General features: G+C 44.5%; 1 protein-coding gene across 5 annotated transcripts in view; it reads right to left on the bottom strand.

Annotated features, from left to right (window-relative positions):
* MARCHF3 (membrane associated ring-CH-type finger 3) overlaps positions 1–17,718 on the bottom strand; it is a 131,500-nt gene that overhangs the window by 38,789 nt on the left and 74,993 nt on the right. Inside the window, exon 4 of one of the 5 annotated variants that reach the window (XM_027605405.2) lies at positions 6,189–6,332. The exons of the other annotated variants lie outside the window; for them this stretch is intronic. The gene's annotated coding sequence lies outside the window, so the exon portion shown is untranslated. The remainder of the gene's footprint in view (positions 1–6,188; positions 6,333–17,718) is intronic. 5 annotated transcript variants of the gene reach the window in all.

Here is a 17,718-nt window from a genome sequence, read left to right on the forward strand (position 1 = left end):
CTGGTAGGACAGGTCCTTTGTTGGCCAGGCTTGACTCCTTGTCTAATTGCTTTCTGAGGCTGCGAATCAAACATGATTTGGCACTGGCCAAGTCCAGCTGCGCATAGCGCAAGGCGTTGGCGCTAGGTGGACGAGAGGGAGACAGCAAAAGAGAAGGGAGAGGCTCGATGAAAGAAAGCCTGATGAGACCATTGTTAAGATACAAAAGGCCTGTCTGTTAAGCTGTGACCCCTTTAAAGGACAGAGTATAGGTTTTACCAAAGCAAAGACTCAACCAGGCTGCAGCTAATCGTTGCTGTGTTTCGGCACTGTCTGCCTTTGGTAAGTGATTTCCAAGGGAACATGGCTGGCACCATGAGGACATGTCTGGAGGATGTGGGGGAGGTGATGTGGGGGGGGCTCTGTTCACCTCTGCTGCCCCCTGGCCCCAGCAGCCCCTGGAACCTCCCTGAGGATCGCAGAGTTAGGGGAGAAAGCTCTGTTCTCAGAGGCAGGCCCCCCAAGCCTGCACCTTGGCTCAGCACTCCCCACGGTCACTCAGCTTCTCAGCCATGGTTGAGATTTCTTGCGTATTTGGAATGAAGGTACTAATACTTCCTGAGCCACTTGGTCAGGGTGTTGATGAGGCCTCTAATAATACATGTGAACATGCTTTGTGAACTGGACTGAGCCACGTGCAGAGAATGACTGCCACATTTACCTTCATTCCTGCTCTTTTTGTAAGCTGAGCTGCATCTCGTTTCTGTCTTTGAAAACCATCTTCCCCCATGGCTGGTGAGCTTCCGCCAGGCTGTACTTCCGGATCACGCTTTAGCTCTGACCTTGTGCCACTCCATCCCATTGGCAGGTAGCATGGAGGCACCTTCTTCCCTGTTCATCCACGTCTCCTCGTTCTCATCAGCCCTGTCTGTTCAGATCCCTGAACACAGGTTTTCACTTGTCCGTGAAAACGTTTAGTGAAGGCATGTGGTGAGAACCTGCTATTTTGTTGGAGATCTTTGGGTCTATATGTTACAGCAGCCACCGTGATCTTAGCTTATCTAGCACATGATAAATATACTAGAAAATAAAGTGCAAGCCACGCCCAAGTGCCTTTGCAGGCCTGTTTCCATCAGAACTGTATTTTCAGTGACAAGTCAACTTTAATCTCTTAGATTTAGGACAACAAGGCTGTTTCGGGGAGGGATCTGTCAAGCTGGCATCTCTGTTGGGATGTACAAATTACCATGGGGATTAAAGGTAAAAATCAGAGCGTCAGAGTACGTGTGTTAGCGGCACTGACCTGGTCAGGCAGGTTGCCTGGCAGCAAGCAGACTGAGCAGGTCCCAAGCTGGGACCCTGCAGCAAGCATGGACCTCCAAATTTGACCCTCATAATCCCAGAGATTTTTTTTTAAAGATTTTATTTATTTATTTGACACAGAGAGAGAGACACAGAGCGAGAGAGAATTCTACAAGCAGGGGGAGTGGGAGAGGGGGAAGCAGGCTTTCCCCCGAGCAGGGAGCCCGATACAGGGCTCGATCCCAGGACCCCAGGATCATGACCGCAGCCAAAGGCAGACACTTAACGACTGAGCCACCCAGGTGCCCAATTCCAGAGATTTTTAACAAGTAGGCTCCTCAGGTCTCAATATATTCTAGAAGGGTCTTCTGCCCCCCCCCCCCCCGCAACACACACATACAACCAGGGTTGGTCAACAAAGCAAAACCGAGAAGCAAATTTATTCATTCTTTCATCCACTCCAATAAATTTTTTTTTTTAAGAAATTACTGGATATTCCTTTGAAGTTTCTGATGGTGCAGAGTCCGACCACTTCAAGTCTGGCTTTACATTTCCCGAGGAGCATTCTGCAGACCCTCTTAGGGGCCGCAGAGCTACGAGGACACAGCACCTTTCCACTAGCCATTATGCCCTTGCTTACTCGGGGGACACTGCCCTAAATTTGGGGGAATGGCTAGATGTCTTTCCACTCCCACAGAGGTGCACATCATTAACACTGGTCCAAGATTCAGAGGGCTGACCTTAGTTTTACATGAGCAAATCTGCTTCAGGAAGCATCTCTAAAATGTCCCTTAGCCTTCCCAGAGGGGCTGCATACACAGGGAGCAAGGCCTCCCCAAGGAGACCAATGAACGGGCAGTACACGTTGGTTGGTGATTGAAACGAGGGGGAAAATAAAAATAATGGCCTGTCCAGTAACTTTCCCCTCTGAGGGAGACTTTCAGCCTCTGAATTCTAAGAACAGTCTCTGAGAATACGAATGCTCTTCGATAGAACATTTCCCTGGCTTTTGAGGCCTGTTATAAGCAGACAGTGTGCATGGCATGCCTGATGAACTGACTTGGAGGTTCCTGAATGTGCACAGAAAATGAAGGTGGGTGGGAAACCATACACTGACCTTCCTTTTCCAATGAAAATGGAGCAAATGACTAATTTCAAAACCATTAACATGTAAAAGCTGCATATTTCTTCTGAGAACAGGGCACAAAGGCTCTCCAAGGAGATTGCTGGGACATGATTACCAGCAACATTTAAGTTTTCAAAAACACGCCATGGAGGCTATTCACTCGGAGTGTGTAGCGGCAAAGTAGCTGCTTCATTAAACTTAAATAGTCTCGGCAGGGCTGTGCTTACAGACCCACGCTACCAAATTATACGTTTCTTTTCTGGATGCTTCACTGACCTCATTATGTGGAGCGGAGAGTTTGTCATTCCAAATAAAGTGACCATCCAGGTCTTTATAAACATGTCCGTCAAGCGCTTCATGAGCCTGCAGATTGCAACCCTGGCGGGCCAGTGGATTAAAAAAAAAAAAAATACACACAAAAACTTGTCTTTTTGTTTTCTTATTATTCTCTGCTTATGTGCGCATTGTCATACTTGCAGAGCAGAGTAAGCAGGTGAAATGCTTATTTCCGAGCATGAAGGAGGTTTTGATTTGGGGGTAAAGACATTTTCTTGAGGAATGTGTAAACACCAGTGAGGAACCAAGGGGGAAAAAAAAATCCAGACTAGCATAAGGCCAGTTGGATCCGCAGAGTTCCAATCTCACAGCATACTGTTTGGAAAGTGATACCCAGAGTTATTTATCATTTCCCATCTGCGTTATTATTTTTGATTCTCAGCCGCAAGAAGCACCAGAAGTATCAGACCAATCTTTTTTTTTTTCATTTAAAATTACTAATTTTCTCTTTAGGCAGGTAAAATCATCTAGTTCTGCTGAAGGCAAATCAAGTAACAATTATCGTGTTTATACATATTTTTTCCCCTCAAGAAGTATTCATAAAATTAATTCGGATTTTGGAGGCTATCCATTTTTTCGTTTAATTTTAATTATATAGATGAAAATGGCAATTAAAAATCCCACAACTACCCTGTGCATTCAAAGACACAGCGACAGCTGAATTACACTTATAAATAACAACAGGCTCCCGCACACACAGCCCTGCTGAGCAGGGGTGGGGGGTGGGGGTGGGGGGAAGCAGAGCTCACTGATGAGTTTCTGGGGACTGGGGAGCAATCGGGACACGTCAGAAAAGTTGAAACGACAGGTTTAAAAACAACAGAGGGGAGCAGGCAAAACAGAGTAAGACATTCATGGGACATCACTTGGAGAAAAAGTATATTCTTCAAGTGATGTTCAGTGTGCCCAGTACCAAAACAGCTCCCTGTCTAGCATAAGGAAAAGTGGAGAGGGTACAGCATGCTGTCCAGGATCTCTGATAATACAGGGGATGAACATTTCAGCTATAATGAGGGCAGAATATGCTCTAAGAACCAGGAGCTCCCAATCTGTTGCTATGCTCATACCCATTTTCTGCCAGCATCCAAGTGAATGTCCACCATTAAGGAATTTGATGCGGGGTTCAGTCCCAGTTGTACCTCACTCACCCTCTTCTGTGCAGATAGCCCAGTACTAGGCATACAGGTTTGCTAGATTCCTAACGGCAACCTCCCGCATCCACTGTTGGCTGATTTTAAGCCGGGGTTCCTTGGGGCTTTCCCCACCTGCATGTCACCAAGACCACGGGGAGGCTACAGTCTTGTCCTCTCCCAGGGAGGTGTCCAGAGTCTGCATTCTGCCAGGTTCTGGGGGCCCAGGCCTTCCTGCAGCGCCTTCAGGCCCTTGAGGGCCCAAGAGACTCGGCTGCATTGCCCTTGGTTTTGGCACGAGGATAACCAAAGTCACTCAGCTTGACAAGGAGTTAGGCAAGTGCAGAGTAAGGATGAAAGCTCCTTGGATTTTGCTTTTCAGCCCTGTCTTTGGCATCAGAGACGGACTCCCTATCATATGCCTTGGATTATTAGAAGCCCCCAAATCCCATGGTGCTATCACGTGTGGTCGAGTGAGGTGTCAAGGTCTGTGGGTGTCTTTGCGTTGCTTTTGTACATGTTTGGCTTTGGGGTCGGGAGTACTCTGGGAGCCTTTCAGGGGGCCATGTGGGGAGAGGGGCCGAGCCCTGGCTTTTGACTGCCACCCAACGCTTAGCAACGGAAGACAGCTCCTTGGCGTTGAAACTCATTCTCCTCCCTGACGCTGAGGACCGGGGTAGGTGTGTGCCTGGCATGCGGAGGGCACTTCATAACAGGCAGTGCTTAAGACTTCAGGGCAGCGGGGTCACCTTACAACAGCCGGGGGCCAGGGTGAGGACAAGGGGCTCCTTCCACATCCTACCCCTGGGTCTTCCCCTCTGCAGTCCTCCCCACTACCTGCCCATCTGCCCTAGTAGACGTCTCATGGAGACAGAACTGCTGACATCTGCTTTGACAATCTTATTGTAAATATAGAGACAAAGCATGACAACAGCCCCTGGAATTACTCTTCTCAGCCCTTAGACTTTGTTTCCTGCCTTTCCACTACACACACACACACACGCATCCTTATATATATATATATGTGCAGAGATAAACCATAGGTTCTTTTCTAGTGCTTCCCTAAAATAAATGGGTCTAGTCTTTCAAGTCAAGATCCAACAAAGCACAAGAAAGAAGCAACACATAGCCAAGGGCTGAGTTACCTGAGATCACTTTATCATGTAATCTCTTCCCAAAGTATATCCTTGGTTCTTTTTTTTTTTTATTTTTTAAAGATTTTACTTATTTATTTGACAGAGAGAGACACAGCGAGAGAGGGAACACAAGCAGGGGGAGTGGGAGAGGGAGAAGCAGGCTTCCCGCTGAGCAGGGAGCCCAATGCGGGGCTCGATCCCAGGACCCCGGGATCATGACCTGAGCCGAAGGCAGACGCTTAACGACTGAGCCACCCAGGCACCCAAGGATATTTTTAATAAGGATGGAAAACTTTCGTATTACAGATGTTTTCAGTAACTGACAGGACAATTGGTTGAAAAATAAATTTGAAATGAGAGAGTATGGGGATATTTTTGGGGGGAAGGGGTGGGTATATTTTATTTTTTATTTTATTTTATTTTTTAAAAAGATTTTATTTATTTGACAGAGAGAGACACAGTGAGAGAGGGAACACAAGCAGGGGGAGTGGGAGAGGGAGAAGCAGACTCCCCGCTGAGCAGGGAGCCCGATGCGGGGCTCGATCCCAGGACCCCGGGATCATGACCTGAGCCGAAGGCAGACGCTTTAACCATTTGAGCCCCCCAGGCGCCCCTGTATGTCCTGGGTTCTTGGGCACCATGATACTGGTGAGGAATGAAGCCTCTTTCTTCCTTACTTCCCACTGACCTCAGTGCAAAGCATTCAATGAACTCCTTCAAAGGAACCTCTGAGGAATTAGTTCTCATCCGAGCCCATGCCCCTTCTTGCTTTTGCTCTTTTGGCTGCCTGGCCCAGCTCACCACGCATCTTGACGTCAGTCCCCACGTCTCACACAGCCCCCACCTGTCAGGGCATCACCTTTATTTTTTTAAGGTTTAATTTATTTATTTGAGAGAGAGAGAGAGAGAGAGCACAAGCAGGGGAGCAGCAGGCTGAGGGAGAGGGAGAAGCAGACTCCCTGCTGAGCAGGGAGCCCGATGCGGGGCTCGATCCCAGGACCCTGGGATCATGACCTGAGCTGAAGGCAGACGCTTAAGGGACTGAGCCACCCAGGTGCCCGGGAGCATCACCTTTAACTGGACTTTTTTAGTGTGAGGGCCAGCCTGCTCTGTCCCTGAGCCTCCGAGCAGCCCGGTACCTGTAACACCTGTTAGAAATAGCCTGGCACGTTGGCTTACATGGAGGGCTGTTTCCACCAGAGCATCCTTGCAGGCCCTGCAGCCGCTCAGCAAGACCATCCTGAATCAAATCTGGTCTGTTCATTTCTTTGTATTTCCAGTCCTGCCAGAAAGGATGGGTGAGTTTCCTTAACCCGATCCAGCCTGTTTGACAGAAACAAAACCACTTAATACTGACACGGAATTAAATTCTTACCTAGGATAAAACAGCCACATACTGTGCAGAGGTCTACTTTTACTTTTAAACTTTCATCTGATGGGTTTTCCTTCAGAACAGACCAAAAAAAAAAAATTACACTATTAATAGCAATAGTGTGAGTATACTTTTCTATTTTCATAGCACTATTCATTTTCATTCTCTAAGTGCTTAATAAATACAGTGGGTCTTTATTGCCTTCCAGGGTGAAAATAACAGTTATACCCCCATGGAGGTCATTCATTTGCTTTACGCGCTAAAAAAATCTCTAGTGTGTCACAAATTAACAAAATGTTCCCGAGGACTGTGTTTTATTCTTGAATCTCCAATTTCACTAATAAATGTGAAAAACACATGTAGCCAGATAAGTCCCTGGAGACCCACCACTGCGGATGCTGAAGAAAGCAAGTGATTCCAGCTAAGATCAGCATTCACTTTCACACCAGAGACTATCTGTTACCCAAATCTCCTCCAGTTGCTTGATGTAAGGCAATGGAATCGGTTTCTAGTGGCTACCCACCCCCCCATCTAACAAAATGAGTTTTTTTTTTAAAGGAAAGAGTATCTTCAAAAAATAAGAAAAAAACCATAACAGTTTTGATCATCAGATGATGACCTTTTTTTGTCACAGCCCCATTGGATCCTACTACCACCTCTGAGAGAGATCTTTTATTCCTTTTCTTAGTATTTTTACCATGCAAAGTTCCAAACAAATAGAATATTAAGTAAACTGACATATATTCCAGTGTGCCAATCTGACAATTAATCAAGATTTTGTCACACTGTGTCTTCCTCCCTTTCTCCCTCCATTTCTTCCTTCTTTCCTATTAATATTTTTTAAAGATTTTTATTTATTTGAGAGAGAGAGAGCAATAGAGGGAGAGAGAACAAGCGCAAGCCGGGGGGAGGGCAGAGGCAGAGAGAGAAGCAGACTCTCGGCTAAGCAGCGAGCCGGACGTGGGACTTGATCCCAGAACCCCGGGATCATGACCTGAGCCGAAGGCAGACGCCCAACTGACTGAGCACCGAGGTGCCCCCAAACTTGCTTTCTTGTGGTATCACTTAATTTGTTCCTCTAACCCCTGTGTTTTCTGTGAGCTTATAGATGGGCTCGATTGAGTTCAAGTTCACCTCTTAGACAACAACAGTTCATAGGTGACACTGCATCACATCAGGGGGCACCAAATGTACTGGGTGGCCGTCCCACTTTTAGTGGGTTCAAGTGATGGCAGATGATTCCTTCAGTGTAACGTTCCCCATCAATATTCTAACGGTCTAATGATTGCATGCACTGATGACAGTTGCTTAAAGCAATTATTTCACTTGGGGGGCTACAAAATCAAGCAGTTCCAAGTTGAATTTCCCTTCCAACTTTAGTAGCAGGAATTCTCCTGTAATGAAGAACTTTCCCTCATCAACCAGTGCAATCTGCTTATGCTGAAATCCAATGTGCACAGAAAAGGCATGATCACTGCTTAATTCTTTCCTTTGATTGCCAATTTTCAGAGTAAGGAATTGGTGCCTTAGTTACAAGCTATAGTAACTGAGTTGTTTTGTTATTGTTTATTCTTCAAGGTCCACTTGTTTTTACTGAAATTAAAAGAGAAATCAGACTGTCGCCCCATAATTCACCCTGCTGGTCTAGAGGACTGGACTTGTGATTCAAGTGGACACAACATAAATCAAGGGCATGGTCCCTGCCATCCAGCACTCTCGGTAAGAAGGCCAGGCACTGTTTCTCTCACCTGCTTTGGTGTCTGACTTTGTCTTTATGGTTGATAAGAGTCTTTCCTTAGGCTGAACACCCCTCCTAGACAGAGGGCTTCTGCATTGACGAGTTTCTGAGGAAAATGAGAACAAATCTAAAATATCCCCTCTTCTCACTTGGAGTCACTTGCCCCTGCAGACTTCCACTGTCGTGTGGTTGACTAGGTGCATCTGAAGGTGGCTGAATGCACAGACGCAGACTGGCAGAAGCACGGTGCATCAGACTGACGGGGTGAGGTCACTGAGCTTGTATCAGCTGGACCTTGTCTGTGACTCACCAGGAAGGCATTCTCACCCAGGGAAGCCTGCAGGTGCCGTCTGGCACGGCCACACCCTACTCTAGGGTTGCAGTAAATGACCCATTAACACGCCGCGCTAGCTTCCTCCAGGGGAGAAATCTGCCCATGTACGAGAAACAGCTCCTTCTTCTTCTCACTAATAAGGGTGAAAACATTTAGGCCATCCATGGGTATTCCCCGAAGAGGCATGTGTAAGTCCTCTTTAACAATGGCTGATGAGCTCTCTGAGCCTGACAGGAATCTGGGGTCTTTCCTTTTTTGCTAAGAGCAGAGACATTTTCTGCTCATTACTGCCTTGTTTTACTGACAGGCATCTGTCAGTTAGACATTAAAACAGAGTGATAATGGGGAGATAATATGCTGGCTCTGTCCACACACTTTAAGAGGGAAGCGCTCATGAAAAATGTGTATTTTGGGAAACCTAGATACTCATGTGCCCATCTGCATTTCCATTTAGTTTGAAATTGAGTGTAGAAGAGTGAAGCAGTGAGAAGAGGAATAAACAGGGAACCAGAATCAGAGGAGCTCCCTAAGTGGCCCTGTAGATGCCCACCCTGTGTGGGAATCCTGCACTGAGCAGGAGGTGGGGGGAAATGGGTTAGGAAATGCATGCCAAAGAGGATGAACAGGATGGAAGCTTCCCCCCCCCCCCCCCCCCGTCTTCACTGGAACTCACTGAGAGCTGCTGAACCAAGGAACTGGCAGAAAACATCTTCCAGGACTCTGTAAATGGAGGACTTTCACACATTCTGAAAAAGCACAAATACCCTCTTTTGAAAGAGGTGAAAAGGGAAGTGCACACTATAAATAAGCTAATAAAAGCAATTCAGTTCCTATTGAGAATCTTTCTAGTAAATAGTTCTCTGTCGGAAAGTAATACTGTTACGCAGATATCTGGACCTCCAGTAGTATTTTCGGGTCCTGACTTCTTGGCTAATGCATATCTTCCAGCTCTCTTTCTTTCTCTCTCTCTCTCACACACGCACACATGCCCCATATAATACCATCTTAATTTCGTCCAATCCAGTAAAATGTCAATTTATTCAATTAATGATTCTAATATAATACCATCTTTATGTTAACAAGTCACCATAAAATCTTACCATTGTGGACTCAGCCACAGAGCCTGGGGACTACGGGTGTGTAATCCCTACTGCAAGGTTCTCATAGGAGCACGACAGGAAGAAAGCAGGGGCCATCACAGCCATGGGCAACAGGCAACTTGACTGGCACAGAAGCCAGCGATCACTAGCCTCACCAGTAAAAAGGGTTCGATTTCTTTCTGAAACAAAGCTGGAGAAGCTCTCTCTGCAGCAGTGACTCCGCATATGAGATCCGGCGTGGGCCACTGCTGGCTTGAATTCTGGCTCTTCTGTCTCCCCCAGCTGGGGATAAAATTGTGCCCATTTCGGGGGCTCCTGGGGGGCTCAGTCGGTTAAGCGGCTGCCTTCGGCTCAGGTCATGATCTCAGGGTCCTGGGATTGAGTCCCACATCAGGCTCCCTGCTCAGCGGGAAGCCTGCTTCTCCCTCTCCCTCTGCCTGCCGCTCCCCCTGCTTGTGCTATCTGTCAAATAAATAAAATCTTTAAAAAAAATGGTGCTCATTTTGTATTTGAGAGTTAGATGAAATAATGTATATGAAGGGCCTAGCACAGAGCCTGGCTCACAGTAAACATTGCCAGCTGCAGTTCCTGGGCCTGGTCCACAGCCACCTCACGTCTCCCGGGCACACGATCACTTTCAGTATTTCTGTTCAAGCCCACAGACATTTATTACAGTACTGACGCTAACACGGACAGCCACCATGTGCCCTGAGAGGCAGAGTAGGGGGAGCAGGAAAAAACCCATGAGCTTGGGAATCATGCACATGATTTTCAACATTGGCTTTTGCCACCAGTTACCAGGGTTCAGTCTTGAATAAGTTACTTAACTTCCCTGCTTGTCAATGTGCCCATCTGCGAAAAAGAGATAGTCACTTCCTTACACAGTTGCCGTGCAACCAGCCGACAGGGTATGGAAAGTGCCTGGCCCAGTGGTTACCCACTCAGCGGTCTCTGTCATTATTATCAGAGTATTATCTGTGTCTCTGGAGAGGGGCAGAGTCGGGCCCGATAAATCCTGCCATTAGATGGTGTGATCCTGAGCTGGGGCAGGTGGACTGGAACTTGCCAGAGGAACACTGGGCTGAGACAGAACACACACACACACACACACACACACACACACACACACACACACACACACACACACACACACACACACACACACACACACACACACACACAGGCATACTAGGAATCTAGAGAAATTAGGTAGTAGTAGAAGGTGAAGCGTGCAGAGAGTATTATCTTAAAACAGCATCAAGGGGTGCCTGGGTGGCTCAGTTAAGCATCTGCCTTTGGCTTGGGTCATAATCTTAGGGTCCTGGGATGGAGCCCCAAATCGGGCTCCCTGCTCACCGGGAAGCCTACTTCTCTCTCTGCTTCTGCTCCTCCCCCCACTCATGCTTGCTCTCTCTCTCTCAAATAAATAAATACAATCTTTAAAAAAACACACAGCATCAGTACAATACATAACACAAAATTGTCTCCCTTTGTTTTTGCTGGAGGGCAAATAGGAGAGTCTGGGGGGCCAGGTGGGCCACTACTGCTCTTGGAAACTTCCCTTTCTACCCCCTGGGTTTGCCCGGGAGCCAGCTACCATTCTGGCACCAGAATGAGGTAACTACTCTGAAGCATTTAGTACAGATGCAGAGGAATGAATGGTCTTGTTCTTTTCTGGGGAGGACGTGTCTGTGCGCTTTCCTGAGAACAAAGGGGAAAATCAAACTGAGTCTGTCATTTCAATTCTATCTGTTGATGCCAACACTCCTAAAACCAGGCACTCACTTTATCTCGTTTACACAGAGCTCAGCACAGGGCCCACTTAGATGCTTACTAGGTACACGAGGGAGAAACGTGTGTTCTTTTAATAAAACAGGGGTATGCAGAAGGGGCGATGCATGGCTTTTTGGACTGTAAGGATCTGGACACTTGAAAGAGGTCGAATACACGGCATCATGCTTTCTATTAAGTCCTACTTTCAAGGTGACATAAAATTCCCGTCCTGTTTGCTAGGGGAGAAAATGCAACCACAGCTAATCCATGATGACAGTGTGTACAGATGCAAATGAGGCATGCTGATTTCTCTAGCTTGGCCTGTTCATAAATTGGACTGATTTTGTAGATTTACAAACGATGATCACTATGGTAAATTCAATAACAGGATTTTCTGCTCTAAATGTAGCATTCTCTTCAGTATCTTTTTACAGCCCTTAAGTGGTTTTTGATGTACACGAAACTAAAAGCTTGGAGAATTAAAAATTACGCAAATAATGAAGATGAGTTCCTAGGTGAATCACCCATTACTGTGGAGGTTTTTGGATAGTTTCATTTAAAAGAGTAAAAAGGCCATCTAAAGGTACTTGTGTATCTACAAATGATTGTAAAGTCATTCTCTTTATTTCTTTCCAACTCCCATAAGCCTCTTTTATTAATTTCAAGGAATAAAGGCCCAATCTGCTTCAGTAAACTGCATTATTTTTTAAACTACAAAAACAAGCGGTTTCTCTACATGAACAATCTTCTTTAATGGCAACGCGGTCATTGGGAAGACCACGCTAAAAGGTACACTTTATAGATCTTCTTCCCTCTACCTTGTAGCTCCTCTCTACCTACTTCTTCTTCTTCTTCTTTAAATATTACTAAGACCCAATGCTTAAAATTAAAAAAAAATTAACTCCAGTAGAGTTAACGTACAGTTTCATGTATACAATATGGTGATTGAACAATTCCATATATTACTCAGTGCTCATCGTGGTGAGTGTACCCTTAATCCCCATCAACTATGTCACCTATCTGTCCGCACCCCCCACCCCCAGTCCACCTCTCTTCTGGTAACCATCAGTTGGTTCTCTATAGTTAAGACCCTGTTTTTCAGTTTGTCTTTTTCTTTGTTCGTTTGTTTCTTAAATTCCACATATGAGTGAAATCAGATGGTATTTTTCTTTTTCTGACTGACTTATTTCACTGAGCATTATATTCTCTAGATCCATCCATGTTGTTGTAAAAAGACCCAATACTGGTTTGGTGGGAAGAGCCCTGGGTCGGGCCCCGGAGGCGCTGGGTGCTCTGCCTCTGACAGGCATGGGGACCCCAGCGTGCTCTTCACTTTGGCTCATTCACCAGTAATACATGAGAACTCAATCAGCCTCAGTGACCGACTCAGGGTGTTGTCAGAATAAAATGAAGCGGTAAATGCGCAAATACCCCCAAGGTCAAGGCACTGCAGCAGTGTGGTCAACGGTCATCAGTGGTCTCCAGCACCGTCCTCCTCTACCTTGGCGGCAGCCACAGAGGTCAACAGTGGAGAGACAAAATGACCCACACAGGATACACTCTCTCTTTTTTTCCCCACATAAATACAATGTGCCTAAATTAACGTTTGGTTAGCTTGTTTCTTTTTAACCAGAGACATACCAATTTAGATTAAAAATCCGTATACTTAACGTGCCTCATATCCTTGCTAGAGAGGACGAATCTATAAACAGGAGCTGTAATGACCGGCCAAACTTTTCTAAAGCCTCATTTATCATTCCTGTTTGGAATTTATATATCCAAATCGCCTGGCCATCAATTGTATATTTAAGCCATGTGAGCCTTATAAGAACTGGTGGGTATTTTCTCTTGTTTCATGAGTGAGGAAATGAAAGCAAAGAGATTTTATGAATTTCCCAGTCCCCTAAAGATAGTAGAAGAACCTGATAACTCCATCTCTGACCCCAATTTCTGTGCCTTGCTCCTACAATTATTATTTAACCCTGATGAAATGCATACGTGACGCAAGGTGCCCTTAGTCATTCTGGTTGGGGTGATAAGGAAGACTAAGGCAAGAGGATTAAAAGTGAAAACCCCCTTTTCCCCCCAAAGTTAGAGTTAACAAAGTTGGTGATTTCTCCAGTTATGACAAGCATATTCCACAAAAAAACTTCAGTTTCCTAAGGCACTGAGTAGAATTGAATGCTTAAGGGGAAAGTACATGATCTTTTGATAAGACTCCAATTTTGAAACAGGAAGAACTCTTGGTATTTAATGCTTGGGCAAGACAGTGTGTAACGGCTACAAGATTTCATGATTAAGTTTTACAATATGCAGTTGCAGTGGTTATCACTGACATTGATGCGTACCTCAGATTTTTTTTTCAATCTACATTTTACTGACTTAGAGGAGAGGAGAGCCTAATTCTCAGCTCTGTTGGTTTGATTCTGTTGAATTTTTTTTCTCCCCCTAAGCTGGGAGTTAATGTGGAGGACAAAAAGGAGAAAATACGAGAAAACTGAAAGCCGAGTCACTTTCCTGAGTATTCCCAGAGTTTCATGCTGCAGATAAAACTTCTTCTCATATCTGTGAGTCATCACATATTTTCTGGGTATCACAACTCACTCACGTCCCTTTTTGTGCAATGATTTAATTTTTCCCCACAGCACTTTAAAACTGTAGGCAAGAAAGTTCTGTGGGCTGTCCTACTGAATTACAGAAAATTAGAATCTGGTTTGAGGGAAATAACTTCACATGTGCATTGCAATGAAGAAAATGTAATAGTTTCAGTTTTTCAGAGGCCAAAATAAATAATTTGCCTTATTTCTTGCAAACCAGAAAAAAAATACAGTGATTTCCTTTGCTATTATAATGAGGTATCTCGGGGATAAGGGAGAAGCCTAAGATTGTCCTTTCTTTGAATAAAAGTGAATTCTGTGGATATATTAGTTCCTAAAATTGCAAATGCCTCTTTTTCTTAGGAAAGCTTATGAAGGTTGCCAGAGGTTTCCCCTTTTTTGGATACTGTGTAATGATAACACAGGTATAAATTCCAGTTAGTGTCCAATTCTACAACGAACATAACCCTATGCTAGGGTTGGTTATAACGAGTGACCTCCAACTGGAACTCTGTTATTATTAATTTTTCACCGACAACTCCATCCTGTTGGGTATATGTTCCCTACAGAAAAAGATTAGGACCAGCAACTCACCCATATAACCTCCTCGCCCCCTGTGCCCTTTCTCATTTGAAAGGAAGGCTTCCCCAGATGGTATAAACTGGCCAGGGGGTACAAAAGATCTCAGGAGTGGCTGAGATGGAAGAACCCATACTAGCAGTCCCCTGGCTCCTACCCTGTTTCTTCATTTCCTTCTTATCCTCTAACCTTTCCTTTATCAACCTTGTAGAATGATCAACCTTCAGTATGACTCCTTTTGGAGCATGATACAGTATTCATAAATAAGAGAACTGCACTTACCTTGGAAGAACTGGAAGACATTCTTCGTGCTTTGAAAATAATGGTTATAAATATTAAAAAAAAAACAGTTGTAATTTTAAGTCAGAGATTCTTCTGGACTAAAGGTACTTAAGACCCATATGTGAGAATTGCATAGAAAGGAAATCCACATACTACCGATTCCTGTTATTTGAGGTAGTTATGTCCTATAAGTGGCTGTGAATGCTGAATTAGCCAATGCTGAACCACTGCTCCTAACAGAAATACAGGGGTGGGTTCCTGCAAGGCTCTGGTCCTAGCATTTTTGTCAATTGATCAATACATAACCTTAATTCACATGTGTTTGTTTAAAGATACTTATTTAATATGTATTGTTGATTCATTAACATTGCACTCAGGGCCCATAAAACTGTAACTCATGCCTGAATGAAACTTATCTAACACATTTTTTTAAAGAGATTTATTTATTTTAGAGAGAGGGTTTGGGGGGGACAGCGGAGGGAGGGGCAGAGGGAGAGGGAGAGAGAGAGAGACTCAAGCAGACTGTGTGCTGAGCAGGGAGCCTGACCTGGGGCTCCATCCCATGACCCTAAGATCAGACCTGAGCTGAAACCAAGAGTCAGTCCCTCAACTGACTGTGCCACCCAGGCGTCCCCAGTACATTTTCTTATGTAAGTTAGATAATGAAAGTTATCTAACTTCTATTTTCTCTATAAGACATATTATAGCCTTCCTGTGCTTTGGAACACTGGAAAGCACATTAGCACTTTTGCCATTTTTAAAGAACAAAATCACAAAAGTACATTGTGAAAAGGACACTTGTTTACTCTATGAGATCTGAAACAGCTGAGCATCGCCTTGCTCGACCCGAACTGGGAATACATGTGTCAGCTGACTCAAATTTTTTGCCACTCTATGCATGTCTGCAAATCACCATGAAAGCCCTCCAAGTATTGATTTCTGGGTTACAAATATGTTTTAGCAAGTAGGTGAATTCTCAAATATGGAATTTGTGAATAATAATGATTGAGTGTAGAAATCCTACCCCTTATCCATTAGCAGATCATGCTTTATCTCCCTTTCTCCTTACCACTGATACAGCCTCAATTAAAGTGATCTTTCATGCTAACCAGTGAGAAATATATATATCTTTTGCTAGATGGCCATTCTAATTGTCGTGCAGCTGTGCATTAGGTTTTTGCTCATTTGTTTTTGTTTCCTTAAAGTAAATCATCGTTAGAAGCTTTGATTTTCAAAAGTTGATGAACGTCACTACGAGTGGTGGAAAATATAACCAGTCTATAAAACTTCCCCCAATTCCCTATTTTAGAAAGAAAACCAAGCGTTGAGACTGAGTTATCACTGAACAGATACAGAAGTTAATTTTTGTAATTCAGGTGAAACCACCGTTAGTGCATCACAACTGACTTAAGTTGTGGTTGAGAATTTTGTAGGAAATGCTGAACAATTACTAAGTACTCTGGAAACAGAGAGATTCTGAACTGAAAGTATGAAAAATGAGGCCTCTGTCCTCTTAAGCCCCTTTGTGCTGAGCTGCATTTCAGGGCCTTCCTCACACAGCAGGTAAGATTAGAAGTTCAAACCCATTTTTTAAAAAGTTGTTGCCTTCTCTAAACTGTGGAGAAAAATGTTGACACAATCCACCCAACAGGGAGGTGTAATAAATAGGAAAAAGAAAAAAAAACGAGTGGGAAAATTCACACTTGGTAGAAACAGTTTTCAGAATTGTGCTTGGGTTTTCAAAATTTTAGCCAACGCATGTGTTAATACGTGATAATAATGTCCCACAGAATAGAATCTGAATAAGGGGTGGGGGGCGACTTGCGTCTAGGTGCAGGGCAACATTAAAGTAAGATTCTGGCAGAGTCACCATTTGCATTTGGAGCCTGACCCCAGGAAAGCACACGTCTTCATTGGTTTGTGAGTTCCTGTGTGAGAGCTTCATGGAAGCGCCTGGGGGCCCTTCTGCCACCAGTCACACAGAGCCCATGACCACTACTGTTTGCCCCCAGCCGGTGGAAGAGGTCTGGATGGACACGAGAGTTAAGTCTTGGAAGGGCTAGGCATGTAGTGACGGTATCTTGGACAATGAACAGATCACGTGAGCTGATCTTGTAAACAGCCCTGTGCAGTGTCAGCCATCACTGCTGGCTTAGAGAATCATGGCGCTGGGGCTCCTGGGTGGCTCAGTCGGTTGAACGGCCACTCTTGGTTTTGGCTCAGGGCCTGAGCTCAGGGTCGTGAGATCGAGCCCCGCATCGGGGAGTCTGCTTGGGATTCTCTCTCTCCCTCTCCCTTTGCTCTCCCAACCCCCCAGCTCTCTTTCTCTCTCTCTCAAATAAACAAATAAAATCTTAAAAAAAAAAAGTACATTAAAAAAAGAAAAAAGAATCACGGTGCTATTTGAGACTCAAGGTTGCAGTCTTTCTGCCTTGTTTTTGTTACCTAAAATTAACTTCATACGCCCATGACAGTGATCTTAGAGACTGAAATGATGTCTTCTTGAGCATTTTGAGCTATTTGATCACATTGTGGCTTTTAAAAACTGGCATCTGTCTCCACCATTCCTTGTGTGCTTTGAGAAGCAGTAAAAACCTTGAATCTCAACAAGGCCATGGTAGCATTTACTGATAAGACCTTAACTTCTTCGGGGATCTACTAGTTATTTTAGGCCAGGAGTGAGCAAATCTTTTCTGTAATGGGCCAGATAATAAATATTTTAGGCTTTGCAGGTTTGTTTACAAAGATTCAACTCTGCATGAAAATGGACAGAGACAATATTAAATGCATAGCCTCACTATAAAAAAACTTTAAACAAAACTTTATTCATGGAAAATGAAATTTGAATTTCATGTAATTTTCACACATCACAAAATATTAGTCTTTGTTTTACTTTTGTAACATAAAGTAATTTTAAGAATGTAAAGACCATTC

This window comes from Zalophus californianus, chromosome 5 (assembly GCF_009762305.2).
Source record: "Zalophus californianus isolate mZalCal1 chromosome 5, mZalCal1.pri.v2, whole genome shotgun sequence".
Taxonomy (NCBI): domain Eukaryota; kingdom Metazoa; phylum Chordata; class Mammalia; order Carnivora; family Otariidae; genus Zalophus; species Zalophus californianus.